At 41.1% G+C, this 17563-nt stretch overlaps 1 protein-coding gene across 3 annotated transcripts in view; it reads left to right on the forward strand.

The window, feature by feature from the left end:
• The first annotated feature begins 1085 nt into the window (after positions 1–1085).
• The window catches only part of LOC115125658 (chromodomain-helicase-DNA-binding protein 7-like), a 152249-nt gene continuing 135771 nt past the window's right edge, over positions 1086–17563 (forward strand). For all 3 annotated transcript variants that reach the window (XM_065005809.1, XM_065005811.1, XM_065005810.1), the window contains exon 1: positions 1086–1335. The gene's annotated coding sequence lies outside the window, so the exon portion shown is untranslated. The remainder of the gene's footprint in view (positions 1336–17563) is intronic.

Here is a 17563-nt window from a genome sequence, read left to right on the forward strand (position 1 = left end):
CAAAAATGTAAGTTTGATTTTCGTGAATGCAATTCAAGTAGTGTGACCTTCACGATAGCCTTCTCTCATGCAAATTAAACCCACAAACGCGAAGGACATTTATATTTTTAAAGACATGCTCTATTAAATAATGTTCCGAATACTGCAAAATGTATAAGTGATCCATTGGAATATTTACAAGCTTATATTCATCACCACATACACATGTAAACACAAAAATGTATCCAGTCGATTTGAGAGGACATTTATTTGGGCATAGAGAAAGTGGATGCTTGCGCCTTTAAATACAGTACTCCTGTGGGGCAGGTTGTTATGCTAAGCAAATGAATGACCGCGCAAAGGACTTGCGGGTAACTTGCCCGATGATTCCTCTGTAGTGTTCATCAAGGATGAGACCTTCACACAAGTGTGGAATACATATTTCTTCATTTTGGTATATTTCTATAGAAAATGGTTGCACATGTTTAGCTTTTAACTTCGCAAAATGCAAGGACTCGAACTACTCTGAAATCCTCAGGTTGGCCCTGTGCGTGCCCAATGGACCAGGTAGAATAGGCTCTCAGGCTCGGTAGAAGAGCAAGTATTATGTCAATTTGAATCGTGAACTTGCATGATGTCCATCTCTAATAATCATAATTATTAATCTGCAGTTCACGTGGAATTATTATGAAAGTCATTATCGGGGACGAACTGATGCTCCAAACAAATAAAACCATCCACTCATTTCAGTTGATACAGTTCCATTGCAATTGGGAACATGTTTTGAACTCGTTTTGAACCCGTATGATGAGCTTTTAGAATACCATATCATTTGAGGTTGATAATTTATAGACGTCATTATCCCATGCCAAGTTCCAGTTTATAATTTGAGAATCAATTGGAGCAATTTAAAATCAACTTGATGTCCACACTGCATGTATGAATAACTCCCATAACCCTACGCCAAAATAAGAAATGAAAAGGTGCAGCTTTAATCGCATCTACTATGTTACAAGAACTGAAAATAAAGCGCACATTCGTCACAGCCCAGCAGGGTCATTCACGCGCACGCATGTTTATCCATTGGAGCCATGAACGCGCCCCCTGCCCGTAGAAGGTGAGAGAGTATCTGGAAGAGACGACTCGAGTACGCGACTGCCGGGATCGATCGGATTAAACTCGAATTTAGTGAAATTAACACAAAGGAGAAAACGAGCCGGTGAAGACGGGATACCGACACGCCGAACATTATAAAATAACTTGAATTTCGTAATTTATTAACGGACCAGAAAGGATTGTACTGGAGATACTAACGGGAGTTCATTTGAGAAACCCTGAATTGACCAAGCTTGTTGGGTAAGCGAGCAATGATTTGAATGGTTGAATTCCGTAGTCGCTCTATATCCCATTTGTTCACATGGTAAATTAGTTGTGTGTTACTCTTACCTGTAAGTAACCCATGTAATGTTATAGAACGGGTTTTCCCACTTACAATCGACTTTTGATCTACCATGCAAGTTTGTTTGGAAACTGACTTTTGGTCTATTCAGCGAATTACTGTAAACGCAGTTTATTCTGGAAAGTGAATGGGATACAATAATTTCCCAACACAAGTTACTGCAGGTCCGTAAACTACCATGCTGAAACACTAACTACAGTTAGCAAGTTTAACTCGCCTTCCGCTGAGAGCACCATAGTTTTTTTTCACTAGGTGAAGAATATTATCTAGCCAACACGATGAGATCTCGTTAAGCAGACAATGTGAACAACTTGTTGAATTTGGAAACATTTTGAATTGGTTTTATTTATTTATAATACAATAGGCAAGGGTGAGTGTTCGTTAGCTTTGGTTAGCTAGCTAATTGTGTGTTCAGCTAGTGAGACACGAGGTGGCTCAAATGTAGTTAGAGGTGAGTCGGTGGCCGAGCTGAATTATTTAATACTGTAGGTTGCTAGCGCAAGGGATATTCCCTGGGTGCACACTAGCTATGAAAACTATTTATTTTATTTTAAATACGGCATACCACACAGCTGGATTTTGATACATAAGTCCAGACAGAAGTCCAATTTGAATTTCTTAAATTGAGTTCATTCACATGGTATTTAACTTGCTAATGACGAGATAAAAAAAGTAGCCTGTCTGTTGTTTTATTGGACGATGAATATGGACAGAGGGTTGCTTGAGGCCAGACGGTCATCCCTGTTTGGCCATGTTTTTTACTCTCCCTTTATATCTATATATCATTGTTAAAGTACATGGACTATATTCATTTTATATGGTTCGGGATTATTATATTTTAGTAGGGAATAACTAGGCGAGCTCTGCGTTGCCGTCAGCTGTGTGATGGCCTTAATTAGCTTGCTGCTAGCTAGTTGGAAGTGGCCCCATTGTTGAGTGGAGAAGTTGAGCCTGTAGCCAACATTCGAGCACTGTATCATCGCCCTCGTTGTCTTGCTGCTAGCCCAAAGGCTAATCCTGTGCCAGTGGACTACATTGATGGCGGTTGTTACTCGTCGAAAAAAAACCTGCACTAACATTTTCCTGCGGTGCCACTTTGATCAACAGCAAGCGATGGTTGCAGTTTTAGTGCGTTTCCGCATTTTAACGTTTAAGGGGGCTTGTTTATCATAAACATTGGATCTGGGTGAACTTGGAATAACTTCACTTGTTACCATCGGTTCATCCATGTATTTTCGATTAAAAAGCACCTGCCGCTGTATAGTTCCTGGCTGTATTTCTAAGTGCGAGATTACCATTATTTTCCCGAACGCGTCGGTCTTCTCTCCATTCTTTTGTAATCAGTCAACCAGCATAATGGGTCGCCAGCAACTACAGACGTGACTACTTTCAACCTTTCATTACAGAACGAAAACGAACTGTTATTTAAAAAAACAGTGTACATAGAAAAAACAAAATTTTATTGAACGACCAGGCTAGCTACGTGTTCACAGATAATAGAGCATCCCATGAAATACTACCCCACCTTCCGCGAAGTCTCTAACCTAAGATGGCAGCTTCTAAAGTCAGTTGGGTCACTCAGCCAACAGATAAGAGGTCCCGGGTTTGTCGGGCGGAACAGATGTTTTTAACTATTGTGGCTTCCACCATAGCCTGCCCTTTCTTGTGGTTGTTGAGGTACTTTATTCGACTGGCTTGTATAGTTGCGTTAACTTCATGAAGTGGTCGGGTATGAAGTGTGGTGGGGTTCTTTTGAACAAACGCTTTTAGCAATGGTACCAGTGTTGAGTTCAGCTTTCTTTGATGCCCTACTGTTAAACAGTTTTTGCAAAAATATATATTTATTTGACGACAAAATCCAAGGCACTGCCAGAGTTAAAGATCATTTGAAGGATTATGACCATGAAATTTCTGAATCCACCTAGCACAAGTGTAGGAAAATTGCATACAGTACTTTGGGAGTGATCTCTACTACCTAATATTTGTATGATATTGTGCCAGTTCATCCATCTTTAGACTGGAGAGAAACTGAGTTTCGGCAAGATGTATGGGAGATCAGATTTTAAGATCTGTGGTGTCAGTATTTAAAACAAAAAAGAAACATGACTCAAAAAAAACAGTTTCAGATCTTAGCCCCATATGTCCCGTGTGGCTCAGTTGGTAGAGCATAGGATTGTGGGTTCGATTCCCACAGGGGACCCGTATGAAAATGTATGCACTCACTAACTACTGTAAGTCGCCCCGGATAAGAACGTCTGCTAAATTACTAAAATGTAAAAATAGATGCAACTACAGGATCCTAACAAGCATACACCGTCGATCCCTAGGGGCCACGCTCGAGAAACTAAACTTAAAATGCAAAGATGGAGAGTTGAGGGGAAACCAAGAGGAAACAGATACATTGTTTCCCTCTTGACAGAGTGAACACTAGGGACCCTTGTAAACAGTTCCATGTTGTTTTTTTCTGTGAAAATTAGCATTGTTTAGCAGCGCCCCCTCCCCATTTTTATGGTGTAGAGCAGTGGTTCCAAAACTTTTTCTAGTCCTGTACACCTTCGAACATTCAACCTCCAGCTGCGTGCCTCCTCTAGCACCAGGGTCAGAGCACTCTCAAATGTTTTTTTGCCATTGCTCTTTAAGCATCTTACATCAAACCTTATTTGTTCATCAAAAATTGTGAATAACTCACCACAGGTTAATGAGAATGGTGTGCGTGAAAGGATGCACATAACTCTGCAATGTTGGGTTGTATTGGAGAGTCTGTCTTAAATCATTTTCCACACAGTCTGTGCCTGTATTTAGTTTTCATGCTGGTGAGGGCTGAGAATCCACTCTCACATAGGTATATGGTTGCAAAGGGCATCTGTGTCTTAACCGCGCGATTTACCAAGGCAAGAAACTCTGAGCGCAGCCCTGTCCAGAAATCTGCATCTTTACTCCTACTGGTTTCAGTTGCACGTTCAAACTACTACTCTGACTTAATCAGGACTTAAATGGTTCTATAAAGACAGTTTTAAGACTCTCAACTGAGTCCTTGTATGAATGCTATGGACACTGTCTGTGTGGATCATCACATCTGACCACTTATCATCACTGCCATTTTGTTTAGTTATGTGGCGGTTGTTGCTCCTGTCAGTGGAAGAAGCTTCACATGGTTCTGTCATCATGCCCCTCTCCCCCAGGCCTCCCTTTGCTCCTCTGCCTCTCCTCTCCTCCGAGGTTAGCGGGAGGGCTGTGCTGGCCTCGTGTGCCTGGAAAACAAGCAACCCCCCCCCCTCTTCACCCATCTGTCTACCTCTAGTAGTGGTGAAGATTTGAGTTGCTGCTTCTATCTGAAGTGAAGCCTAGCCAGCCCCCAAGCCTTGCTTGTGTGTCACAGTTCCTTTCTTCTGAGCAGAACGTGTTTAAAGATTGGCCACAGCTGATTAGATTGTATTATTCACTCTGCTCACCTTTGTATGGCTCCTGCGAGGCAGCTTTTGTCAAATCTGTATTTCTAGATGCCCCATTTTTTTTATCCAGTAGCATCATCTAGTTATGACAGAAGTAGAGGGTATTTCCCTCTGTCCATTCATTAGGTGGCCTTTTCTCTCAGTCCTCATCCTCTTATTCAAACCATGGCACAGTCACAGCTGCGATTCAGTGTAGTGCTTAAGTGTTAGTGTCTGAAGGATAATTCATCTCAAGATAGCCTAGAGGAGATTTAAAGACATTAGTCAGGGTAGCATCTCACTAGATTAGTGTAAAGTAGGTCCTTCCTAGGCAATGATTTGAAATGATAGTATAATCATATACACTCGGTGTACAAAACATTAGGAACTTTCTCAAATTGAGCCTCCCCCCGCTGTCAGAACAGCCTCAATTCGTCAGGGCATGAACACCACAAGGTGTTGATAGCGTTCCACAGGGATGTTGACACACTATCCATGTTGACTCCAATGCTTGCCATAGTTGTGTCAAGTTGGCTGGATGTCCTTTGGGTGGTGGAACATTCTTGGAACACACAGGAAACTGTTTAGTATGAAAAACCCAGCAGCGCTGCAGTTCTTGACACTCAAACCTGTGCACCTGGCACCTACTACCATACCCCTTTCAAAGGCACTTAAATCAAGTCTTGTCCATTCACCCTCTGAATGGCACAAATACACAATCCATGTCTCAAGGCTTTCATACCCTTCTTTAACCTGTGTCCTCTCATCTACACTGATTCAAGTGGCATCAGTAAGGGATCATAGCTTTCACCTGGTCAGCCTAAATCATGGAAAGAGCTGGTGTTCCTAATGTACACTCAGTGTAGATGAAGGCAATACAGCTAAAGACAACAAGGGCTCGCGCTGTCCTGTCCAGGGCTATCAGTGCAGAGGTAGAAAAGGAGCCACCATTCATGACTTGAGTCCTACCGCAGGAGTGGGATGAAGTTGCCCCTACACCTCGCCCCTAAGGCGAGTTTTGTGTTCTGTCGGAAGGGCCTCAGGAAATACAGTCAGAAATCATTTGCCCTGAGGGAGCGTGTCATAAAACCAATAGGTTAAAGGCATCCATCCGCATGCTTCCAATCTGAAACAGTTCGGAAGAGTTTGTATATATTAATTAGTGTTTTGTGATGTTTTGGACTTTGGCTGTTCGGGGACACATTTCTCTAAATACAAGCTGAAGTTCGGAGCCGAAGTCTACGCCCCTTCGTTGGTGATTGGGCAACAGTAGGGATTCTTCAATCGTCTCATTCAATGAGAAATACCTTGTTTTCAAATGCACATTTTTTTAATTGAAAAATAACTGCACCAAACATCTTAGATGGTTGGTGCTGTTAGACTAAGATCTCCTCTGCAAAAATGTTAATTAATGACAGCTTTCTTGCGTACTTTTAGTTTCATTTTAACTTTTGTGGGGAGCGTATACTGGCTATGGCATCTCAATATGAACAAACAAGCACGCTTGTTCGGCTAGCCGATTTTGCTTCAGTTTGGCTGGCGTCTTAAAAGCTGAAGCCTTCAGGTGGGTTTAACTGTGCATTGGTAGCCCCTGCACCACCTCTCACCCAGTCACAGCCACTGACTGAATACTTTCAGCATGGTTGGGTTGGTGGTCTCTCTGAATGATTTAGCTCTCTGGGAGGCCCGGGAATCCTGTCATTAATTCTTCTTAATGGAAGGATAGGTTTTGTGTTTTAACTGTTCACCATGGAAACTGTTAAACTTATAGTAAGACCAACTTTGAACATGGTATTTGGTGCCAATTGAATTGCTCAATAGTCTGTTTTAAAGCAGAGGCTAGTAATAGAATTCTATTCTACTGTATCTTAGTCTAGGCCGCTCTGACATTGCTCGTCCATATATTTATATATTCTTAATTCCATTCCTTTACTTAGATTTGTATATTTTTGTGAATTTGTTAGATGAAACACAAGCATTTTGCTACACCTGAGGACATCTGCTAAACATGTGACTAATAAAATGTGATTAGTCATCTCAACATAAAAAAAATGTGCTGGAGCAAACTTGGGATACATTTTTAGTATGACCCAATCCGTTTTTTATTTGTTATTTACGTATAACCTGTAAATGCACTCTAAGCACATCATTCTGGATGATTTGCAAACAAGACTCTTCCAGGAAAAATGGCACACACAGACTTCAGTACAGTTTGGGGGATTGTTTCAGACCGAATTTATGGAGGAACAAATGAATGAATTGAGCCATTCTTTCTACCATACCAAACATTCCCTCAATGCCACGGACTCCAGACAGAAAAAGATAACCTCCAAAGCTGAACTTCTTCTCTCCCCACGTCTTTCCTCTTAACTTCGTCTCTCTCTCGCTCTTCCCCTGGCTCTCTGTCATTTCTTTCTGCTGAGCCAGACATCCCTGACAGGAAGTTAAAGCCCCCCCTCCCCCTTATTCCCACACGCCAGTGTCAAGGCCACATGCATGGCTGCCGCCCCCAGGCCTGCTACGGGCCAGCCCAAAAGCCCCAGGGGTGAGTGGTTAGGGGGAGCTGCAGCAGGTCCCTCTGCCGGTGGGCAGCCAGTCAGACGAGGAGTGCCAAAGAGGAAGGCAAGGTGCCGCCATTCCCTGGGAGTCAAGTTCTGCTGAATATATTACTGACGACCTTTTGTATTCCCCAGAGTACTCGGCCCCACTCTTGACCAGGGAAAGGCCTCGGAGTTGGACAGTGATTTTGTTCGGGAGATATTAAGCCCACATGTTTAAAGCGGAGAGCAGATTGCATAAACAGAACTCCTTCCTGTTTTACCCCTCCCTGCTGTAGACAACTGAAAGTCCATTAACCTCTTAAATGTAATGGCAAAATTTAGATTTCCGCCTAAATAGACATACCCAAAAGTAACTGCTATTCATGTGTAATTACTTGATTCTGACAATGAAAAACTGGGTTTATTTGGAAAGAAGAAATCTAGGCGATTATGAGGAAATGCTCAGAAAACAGGAGTTACATAGTTCAGAATACACAAGATCAAGCACACACAAACATTAAAAAAAGAAAAAGTCATCTTTCATTGAAAAGCAATAAGTACATTTTAACGACTAGACCTGGAAACGCATCAGACGGCTTCCACAACGTGAACAATATCAGAAAAAAAAGGGATTGATAGACCTAACAACTTGAAATGGGCAGATGTTTTAGTAAGTGGTGTCAGGTGTGTTCACGGGACGTGTCCAAGTGTCCCTAAACCTCTCCAAAGTGGCATATATCTGTCCGACGACACCACCACAAAGTGCCTGAATGTTTGGCCTAGGCATATCCTGTTTGGCCTAGGCATATCCTGTTTGGCCTAGGCATATCCTGTTTGGCCTAGGCATATCCAGTATCCAATTAGCCTAGGCATATCCAACAAAAACAATAGAAATGCTATATATATATATTTTTTTAAGTCTTATCGAACACACACTTGGTTACACGTGTCCTTCACAAAAATAGAAATAAGCTGAACTATTTACAAATGGCATTTGTGTTAGTTTTACATTCCAGGTGTAGATTAGCTTTCACTTTCACCATAGCTTGTGCCTGTCGTGTTCGTCTTTGAACCAGTCCCTCTGCCAGGAAACAAAAGGCGTACTGGTATTTCACCCCTTCTTTCCCCATGTGTTTTTTTGCAAAACTTGCAGTTCTTCCTTTTGGCATGTGTGTTGGATAATGATGCTGACCTTGAGTGGGGGGGTCTTGTGATGGTTGTTAGGTTGCTTTGGGCCCACAATTCAGCCATTTCCAACACCAGCTGCTCTCGGAAGGCCAACTGGGAGAGAGGGGTTTGACCTTTTGCTTTGGACATCTGCTTGTGGAGAATGAAAACATTTACTGTTGCAATGTCCACAAAGTGGTAAAAAAAAGTCTTATACCACTTCCTGGTCTGGTGGAGGACCTGCTAGTAGCCTATCAGAGCATCAAATAGGTTGACAACCCCCATGCTGGCATTGTAGTCCTTCACAGGAACTGGGACATTCTTCCTCACCCATGTCATGCCCCATTGGCATTTTTCACCCTCCTTGAGACATGGTCATTACTGAATACCTCATGCTGTGTGGTAAGCATAGTTACTTCCCTAGTGTCCTTCCATTTTACACACAACGGCATGTTAGTCCTGACCCAACGTATGGTCCCCCTCTCCGCTGTCTTTGTGATTTTGTTTACCTTGGACTTGGGGAAACCGGTTCTTTTAGGGGCTTGTGGCACCATTTGTCCTTTTATTTTTCAAGGGGTCTATGAAAAGTGGATGTAGAACCATCAGATGATTGACACCGCAGTGGGGGACTGAAGACCTTGACCGGGGGGCTCCCAAACGTCATCATTCAAATCCTCTGTATCCTGAATAAAATAAAGGGATATATTGTTGTAAGACACATAATTACAGTTGACTCAATTTACAAAACGACATTACTGTAAAGTAAAAACACAAGCCTAAACTATATCTGTACAGTGACTCACACAGAAGGTGTGAAGCACACACATACAATGTAAACAGTAACACTGTCTCCAAAGGCAGAGGTGAGAACCACAAATAAAGTGGCCATGAGAGTTTAATGGCCTCAAGTTACAAGGATGAAACTTAGAACAGTGAACTAATATGAAACAGACAGTAACTACTTTGGAATTATTTAACATTGAAATGACTTGTTACAAAGGCCTAATGTAAACTAAAAGTACAAAAACAGACAATTTATGAAAACAAAATACATTAAATTAGCAATATAAAGGCAAATAATTTTTCTTGTAGGTCTTAGAGTGGATCCAATCCTTCTAGAAAGCAATCTTCGTTGGTCGTGTCGAAATCCTCATGATCTGTGGAGTCCCGTCTTTCGGTGTTTATCAATGTATTCCGTGTTTATGCTTCACAACGCTAACTGAAATGTAGATAGCAGCCATCTTGAAATGAGGTCATCGTCTCGACCTGCCCTTATATATTCGTATTCCCATATATTGTAGTAAGTCACACAAGATTTTGAAGGCACAGATCAATAACCAAGATACCCTGCTTTTGCAGATAGGGGCTCCCATTCTCATACCAGACTGAATTGAATAGAAAAAATCAAATAGGGTCCCCAAATATGGGGACTTTACATTTCAGAGAAGGGCAGCTGTGTGTGAATCAGATTCCCCCCATGCAAATAACAGCCCAAACATTCTGCTCAGCCCTCCCTGCTCACATCTTTTCACATTCTCACACTGTACGATTAGCCACAACAGGCATCCCTACCCTCCTTGTGGGGGGTAGGGGGTTAGGATAGATAAAATCAGTGATAAGGTGTGCCTCTAGAGGGCTGGCCTCTCACTGGGGCATGATGTGCCACCTGTACTCTTGAGGGCTCTCAAGGCTGAGGGAGGGAGACACCCCAGTTGGTTATACCAGGCCAGTCCACAGGGACACCACTGAATCAGATAGCCCCGGATTAGTGGGACCAAGACATTGAGAGCTCTGAGGCATTTTACTTATGTTTTATGTGTAATTCGACGTCTAAAAATAGGACCCCTGTGACCATTACTTTTGAAATGGAAGCGTGGTTAGCTTTTGGAAGTTACAATGGCAGTGTTCAAGTTTATTCAATTGGGACTGCCTTAAGTAGGCTATACATAAAAGAGAGCAGACAGTTGAGTATGACAATTAATCTTGAAATGTTGACAGTTTGGTTAGGACATGTCAGTCATTTGTCAGGTACCCAATTAGTAACGCTAAACTTGTCTTCAGATTCTTTTGAGGAGATCTTTTCAACATGCCAAGTGAAAATGACTTAGTGTCATTTGATAAGCGGAGATCTAGCCAGTAGCCAACAAACTTAGACCACCACTCTACTTGTAATATATCAGTAGTAGATAGCCAGATATACTAACCCACTTCAAATGAAGTCCTTGAGAACAGTTTCTGCACCAACCTGTTTAGATACCCTGCAGTGAAACTATTCTCATAGTTAAGCTTGTTTGCTACTCGCACATTTGCATAATTAGTGTTATCATTAAAGCTAAAGAACATAATCCGTCATTAGCTTAGGGTGTTTATGAAGTGAGAAGTAGGCTAGTTGCTGTAGCATAAAATTAAGTGGCTTGAATGAACCCCCTTTCCAGTGTCAAATATTCTCATTTCTTGAGCACACTCCAAAATGTGTAAACAAACTCCACCGAATGCTACTGGAGAACTTAGACCACTGCGCCACTCGGGAGCCATATACTAAGGCACTGCATCTCAGCGCTAAAGGTGTCACTACAGACCCTTGTTTCGATTGCATGCTGTATCACAACCGGCCGTGATTGGTTGTCCCATAGGGCGGCACACAATTGGTTTGGCTGGGATAGGCCTTCATTGTAAAGAATTTGTTCTTAACCTGTTGCTTCTACTCGGGACGCTTGCGTCCCAACTAGAGCTCTGGAAATGCAAATGCGCTACGCTAAATGCTAATAGTATTAGTTAAAACTCAAAAGTTCATTAAAATACACATGCAGGGTATCGAATTAAAGCTACACTCGTTGTGAATCCAGGCAACAAGTCAGATTTTTAAAATGCTTTTCGGCGAAAGCATGAGAAGCTATTATCTGATAGCATGCAACACCCCAAAAGACCCACAGGGGACGTAAACAAAATAATTAGCATTTCGGCGTTACACAAACCGCACAATAAAATAGAAAACATTCATTACCTTTCACCATCTTCTTTGTTGGCACTCCTAGATGTCCCATAAACACTATTTGGGTCTTTATTTCGATTAAATCGGTCCATATAAAGCCTAGATATCGTTATATGTAGACTGTGTGATAAACGAAAAAAACATCGTTTCAAAACGTAACGTCAAATTTTAAAATTCAAAAAGTCGACGATAAACTTTCACAAAACACTTCAAAATACGTTTGTAATGCAACTTTAGGTATTAGTAAACGTTAATAAGCGATAAAATTCATCAGGAGGCGATGTAAAGATCATTAGCTGTCCGTCTGGAAAAATGTCCGGCTAGAAACTCAACGAAAATATCCGGTCCTAGACCGGAGGAGATACGGTGTCCTGCATGTGTTTGACCAAGAAAAAACTCGAAGGCAAATGACAAGACTCCATAAGAAACAAGATTATCTGGTCTGATGAAACCAAGATTAAAATCTTTGGCCTGAATGCCAAGCAACGACCCATACATGCTGACCAGACCGGACACGGTGTGTGTGCTGCTAAATAAATGTACACTTACATGTTGTTCAATCATTGACCCACACTGCTCAAGTAGCCAGGTGCGGAAATATAACTTGGTTCTGTTTGTGATGCTCAACGCTCTCTCAAATCTCCTCATTGGTTTTTAGGAGCATATACCCACGTGGGTGATTTGAAAGATGAACTGAGGTCCAGAATCCAGTTAGTTGTGGTAATACACCTTTTTAAAGTTGGTTGCCAACCACCAGGAGAATAAGACGGGAGGTTTACCGCTTTATCTGTGGATTCATTGTCGGAGTAAAGGACCTTGTGCATTTCAGGTAAAATGACAACCTGAAGTTTATATCCATGGACAAATTAGCTAGCAACAGCAAGCGCGCTAAATTGCCATAAATGTTTAACCTGTCTAGGTCGAGCGTTGCGCTAGCGGAACATTCCAATGAAAAAGGCAGTGCGCGAAATTCAAAAATATTTTTGGGAAATGTGTAACTTTCACACATTAACCTCTTGCTTCTACTCGGGACGCTTGCGTCCCAACTAGAGCTCTGGAAATGCAAATGCGCTACGCTAAATGCTAATAGTATTAGTTAAAACTCAAACGTTCATTAAAATACACATGCAGGGTATCGAATTAAAGCTACACTCGTTGTGAATCCAGGCAACAAGTCAGATTTTTAAAATGCTTTTCGGCGAAAGCATGAGAAGCTATTATCTGATAGCATGAAACAATTCACTACAACACAAAAGATCCGCAGGGGACGTAAACAAAATAATTAGCATTTCGGCGTTACACAAACCGCACAATAAAATAGAAAACATTCATTACCTTTCACCATCTTCTTTGTTGGCACTCCTAGATGTCCCATAAACACTATTGGGTCTTTATTTCGATTAAATCTGTCCATATAAAGCCTAGATATCGTTATATGTAGACTGTGTGATAAACGAAAAAAACATAGTTTCAAAACGTAACATCATTTTTTTTAATTCAAAAAGTCGACGATAAACTTTCACAAAACACTTCGAAATACTTTTGTAATGCAACTTTAGGTATTAGTAAACGTTAATAAGCGATAAAATTCATCAGGAGGCGATGTTAAAATCATTAGCTGTCCGCCTGGAAAAATGTCCGGCTAGAAACTCAACCAAAATATCCGGTCCTAGACCTGAAGAAATACGGTGCCTTGCATGTGTTTGACCAAGAAAAAACTCGAAGGCAAATGACAAGACTCTAGACACCGTGTGGAAGCTGTAGGTACTGCAACCTCAGTCAATTAATTGTGGTTCACGTTTATCAATGGGTTCAAGTAGCGCATGGATATATTTTCCCATTTTCAGTGATCAGTTTTTCCTGTGCTTTTCGATGTAAATGCCGTTCTGGTAAAGCCACAGCAGTGATTTAACCAGTTTTATAAACGTCTGAGTGTTTTCTATCCACACAGACTAAGCAAATGCATATACTATATTCCTGGCATGAGTAGCATGGCGCTGAAATGTTGCGCGATTTTTAACAGAATGTTCAAAAAAGTAGAGGGTAGAGGGAAGAGGTTAATTAACAAGTCCAATGCCGCAAAGGAAAGATAAACATCTTGTTAATCTACCCATGGTGTCCGATTTCAAAAATTATTTACAGCGAAAGCACAACATATGATTATATTAGCTCATAGTCAAGTCAAACCAACACACCGCCATTTTTCCAGCCAAAGATAGGAGTCACAGAAAGCAGAAATATAGATAAATTTAATCACTAACCTTTGATCTTCATCAGATGACACTCATAGGACATCATGTTACACAATTCATGTATGTTCGATAATGTGCATATTTATATCCAAAAATCGGTTTACATTGGCGCGTTACGTGCAGTAATGTTTTGATTCCAAAACATCTGGTGATTTGGCAGAAATACTCATAATTAACATTGATAAAAGATACAACTGTTATTCACAGGATTAAAGGTAGTCTTCCCCTTAATGCAACCGCTGTGTCAGATTTCCCAAAAACTTTTACGGAAAAAGCATAATCTGAGAACTGTGCTCTGTACCTGCATATAAACAATTAGACAATTCCGCCATCTTGGAGTCAACATTAGTTAGAAAAAACACTAAATATTCACTTACCTTTTGATCTTCATCAGAAGGCACTCCCAGGCATCCCAGTTTGACAATAAATGACTGATTTGTTCCATAAAGCCCATCATTTAGCCATTTGTTGTTAGCGTGTTCAGCCCAGTAATCCATCTTCATGAGGCGCGACCATTTCCTCCATGACAAGAACAACTAGGATCTAAAGACGGGGACATCTAGTGGAAGCCCTGGGAAGTGCAAGCACATCCATAACTATCGGATTTAAATAGGCATTGTTTTGAAATTCGACTTCTCACTTCCTATTTGGATTTCTTCTCAGGGTTTTGCCTGCCATATGAGTTCTGTTATACTCAGGCATCATTCAAACAGTTTTAGAAACTTCAGCGTTTTCTATCCAATACTAATAATACTATGCACATATTAGCATCTGGGACAGAGTAGGAGGCAGTTAAGTTTGGGCACGCAATTCATCAAAAAGTGAAAATGCTGCCCCCTAACCTAACAGGTTAATGCTTTTTGACCTGTCCCCAAATGTAATATAATTGGTGCCTGAATTTGATATTTCAACCTGCGTGTCCTGATTGAGTCTGGTGTGGGGGGACAAAATCAACATGTGCACGCAAGTGTGTGGTCTGGTCAACATGTTATACAACGCAGGAGTTGCTTCAGGACAAGTCTACGAAGGTCCTTGAGTGGCCCAGACTTGAACCTGATCAAACATCTCTGGAGAGACCTGGAAATAACTGTGCAACAATGCCCCCCATCCAACCTGACAGAGCTTGAGAGGATCTGCAGATAAGAATGGGAGAAACTCTCCAAATACAGGTGTGCCAAGCTTATAGCATCATACCCAAGAAGACTCAAGGTTAGAATCGCTGCCAAAAGGTGCTTCAACAAAGTACTGAGTAAAAGGGTCTGAGTACTTATGTAGGTTAGATTTTTATTTTTGATAAATTAGACATTTCGCAAAACCTGTTTATGCTTTGTCATTATGTGTAGATTGAGAGAGGGAAAAACAATTTAATGCTTTTTAGAATAAGCCTGTACCCTAACAATGTGGATAAAGTCAAGGGGTCTGAATACTTTCTGAAGGCGCTGTATGAGTGCACCACACGTCGGCTAACCCCAAGAGAGAAAGTGTTGGTCTGGTTGTTAGTGTGTGTACCGGTAGGTGCCTCCTAATGTTTTCTGCATTAGGGCATGCCTGACCGCCCACTCGCACCTCGCCACACACTCATCGGTCGTCACCCAGCCCGCTGACTGAACTCCATCTTTCTCTCATTCCACCTGGTCAAGATAGGCAGCACCAAGATATTACACAATTACAGAAAGACAACATGCAAAACTACAAGTACTCTAGTAAAAAACAATATAACAAAATCATAAAACAGCAAATTAAAAACATTTACCGGTCAGGGAATCAGTCTCAAAATCCTTCATCAGTGATTTAAAAACATCAATCAGGAAAAGTTCTTCCGGTTTAAAAGTATTTTGTAATGTGTTCCAAGACGATGGCGCAGAATACGTAAAAGCCCTATTACCAAATTCAGTTGGGACATTTGGAACAGTTAGCAGGATAAAGTCCTGTAAACGAAGAGTACCTACCACATTTCTGAACAATAAAAATGCCCAAATAAAATGGTAGTAAACCCAAAATGGCTTTGTAAATAAAAGTATACCAGTGACTGAGCCTACGAGTGACTAGAGAATGCCAGCCAACCCTGGTATACAAAGTGCAGTGGTGCGTAAGGGTTTTGCTGTTTTAAAGTAAATCTCAAAGCACCATGGTAAAGGGTGTCCAATTAATCTCAAACACTGAGCGGAAGCATTCATATATAAAATATCCCCATAGTCTAGTAAAGGCATAAATGTAGCTGATACTAGCCTCCTCCTGGCTTCAAAAGAAAAACGGGCCTTATTCCTAAAATAAAATCCCAACTTAAGTTGTTGAATATGCAATTTAAAAGATGCCATCAATAAAAATTCCATGATATTTGAGGTTAGTCTCATTGCCCTGACAGGTAGTAATAGACGAAAGGTTCAGAGAACTATTTCTTGCTTCAGAAAATAACTTTAGTTTTGTGAGTATTGAGGATAAGCTTCAATTGCCACAACGTTTGTTGAACAGTATATAAAGCAGTTTGCAAGTTCTGGAAAGCTTTTGTGAGAGACAAGGCACACCAATGAATAACAGTATGAGCATGAAAGTGAAGTTGCGCATTGTCTTATTTATATAAATAGTGAATAAGAGGGGACCAAGTACAGAGCCCTGGGGCACACCATTAGACAGACAATTTAATAGACATGAGCCCATCAAATGAGTGCACTTTCTATCATAGATAGTTAGCAAACCATGCAATTGCATACTCCGAAAGACCTACACTCAACAATCTCTGCCTCAGTATAGCATGATCAATGCTATCAAAAGCCTTAGAGATCAATAAAAAGTGAGACGCAGTGCTGTTTTTTTGTCAAGGACTTCGGTGATATCATTTAAAACCTTCATGGCTGCTGTAATTGTGCTATGCTTCTTCCTGAAGCCTGATTGGTACATTGATAAAATAGTTAGTATATAACTCTTTTAGCCTCTCTGGGATATGTGGGACGGTAGCGTCCCACTTGGCCAAATGCCAGAGAAAATGCAGAGTGACAAATTCAAATAAATTCCTATAAAAATCAAACTTTCATGAAATCACACATGTAAGATACCAAATTAAAGCTACACATGTTGTGAATCCAGCCAACACGTCAGATTTCAAAAGGCTTTTCGGCGAAAGCAAATAATGCAAAGGATTTCAGGGCGTTATGTACCTCCTGCACTGAGAATGGCAACAAGCTCAAAGTTTGACCAGCTCTCGCTGGTTCGTCTACACAGGGTTGTAAAGGAGACTGAGGACACTGAATCAAACAGCCTGCCAGATGATACAAAGTGCTCATTGAAATGCTGAATTGTTTCAGTTTTGTCATATACAGCAACAGAGTCCTTCAATACACATAATGGTAATTCATGAACATTACGGTTTCCAGAGACTTAATAGCCTTCAAAAACTTTCTAGGGTCATTCAGTGGTAACAGACATAAAATATTCGGATTTGGTCTTCCTGAAAAGAACACTTGTTTCGTAACTGCCTAAAAAGAAGCCAATTAGCATCAGAACATGATTTCCTTGCTTTAGCCCAGGCTAGATTACGTTTCTGAATAATACAAGACGGCTCAGAAGAAAACCATGGATTATCCCACCCTTTAACCCTGAACTTGCGGAATGGGGCATGTTTGTTTACTATTTGGAAAAAACCATCATGAAAGAATTTAGTCAGTTTCCACACCAAGGATAAACTCAATCTGCTCCAGTCAAAATAAAACCAATCATGAAGGAAAGCCTGCTCATTAAAACTCTTA

The sequence above is a fragment of the Oncorhynchus nerka genome, linkage group LG20 (assembly GCF_034236695.1).
Source record: "Oncorhynchus nerka isolate Pitt River linkage group LG20, Oner_Uvic_2.0, whole genome shotgun sequence".
Classification (NCBI taxonomy): domain Eukaryota; kingdom Metazoa; phylum Chordata; class Actinopteri; order Salmoniformes; family Salmonidae; genus Oncorhynchus; species Oncorhynchus nerka.